Here is a 1,555-nt window from a genome sequence, read left to right on the forward strand (position 1 = left end):
CTTTGCAAAACCAACCTTCTGCTAATGACAAAGCCCTTCTAGCTAGTTCATGTGCTACTGCATTGAAGCGTTTCTTCACATGCCTCCACGAAACTATCTCAAATTCAGTCATAGTCAACCTCACTGCATCAAGAACGCCTCCTATCTCACTGAAGTCCCAGCCACGAGTATTTAAGCCATTAAGCACATTAAGAGCATCACCTCTTATATCAACATTTAATAATCCCAGCTTCTTTCCATACTCAATTCCATACCACAAGGCAAGTGCTTCCGTAGCTTTTGGGTTTAGAGAAAGAGGAAGTGGTACTAATAAGGCACCTAGAAGGCCATGTTCTGGGTTCAACACCACAGCTCCTACTCCCACCCTTCCATTTAACTTATCCACAGCCCCATCAAAATACAATAGAGAACTAGAAGTATTACTGACCTGTGGGGTGCGCACTATCTCCTTTATAACAATACCAGTAATTGGTTTGTTAGTGCTCTGAGTCTGAGCTAATTCTGACTGCCATTCCTTGCACCGCTGGACAAGTATATCAGGCTTCAGACCCTCCTTACCATGAATAGTATCATTCCTACACTTCCAGATCCACCAGCAAACTAATCCAAACAATTCCAACTCTTTATTCGTGCCCTCCATAGCCACCCTATGTAAAAGATCACTAAAAGACTGAAATTTCCATAGCTTCACCACTCCAGCTAACCAGGAATACTTCCACACTTTCTGAGCTATGCGGCAAGCCCATAAACTGTGTAAAACTGATTCACTGGCACCACCACACCTACCACAAATATCCGAAGAACACACTTTTCGTTTAAACAAACGCTCAACACAAGGCAAGAAGGCATGGCAAGCTCTCCAAAGAAAGAGCTTGACTTTGTTTGGGACTGAGAGGCCCCAGATAATACTCCATACCGAATTGGAGTTGGTTTCATCCTTCTCACCACTACTGCTCGTGCTCTTTCCCACCTGTTTTAACTCCATTGCCAACCAGTAACCAGATTTCACAGTGTAATATCTATCATTTGTGTAGTGCCAAATAGCTACATCAATGGATTTTGAAAGATGTTTGTTTTGTCAATTATCTATTATATTTGAAAAGAAAATATTGACTAAACATTGATCTATAATGAGTTCTAGTAATTTAAGGTGAACAAGTAAATGCTGAATTGTTGATAAATCTTAAAAAATTTACTTCAATTTTAAAATCTAATTTATTTTTATGGCTTGAAAGAAAAAAGAAGGCTAGCTAGACCATCATACCTTATATGTACATGATACATGCATGCATTGCATATGATAAAATAGATAGTAGCATGTCGGTTATTAATTTTCACCAAAGTTTTTAGATTCGAAGGCAATATATATTATAAAGAAGCAAACAAACGTCATATGCGCGCTTACGATCAAGAAGGTCATGGAGGGCCTCCGGTCTGAGTTTTGTGGGTCAGAGATTGAGCCGCACATTACAATTGTGAGGTCTGTTCGCAGTGGCGTAGTTAAAAATTATCATTAGAAGGGTCAAAGTTTAAACAAGAATACTATTGCCGGTTC

Source organism: Fragaria vesca, linkage group LG4, assembly GCF_000184155.1.
Source record: "Fragaria vesca subsp. vesca linkage group LG4, FraVesHawaii_1.0, whole genome shotgun sequence".
NCBI lineage: Eukaryota > Viridiplantae > Streptophyta > Magnoliopsida > Rosales > Rosaceae > Fragaria > Fragaria vesca.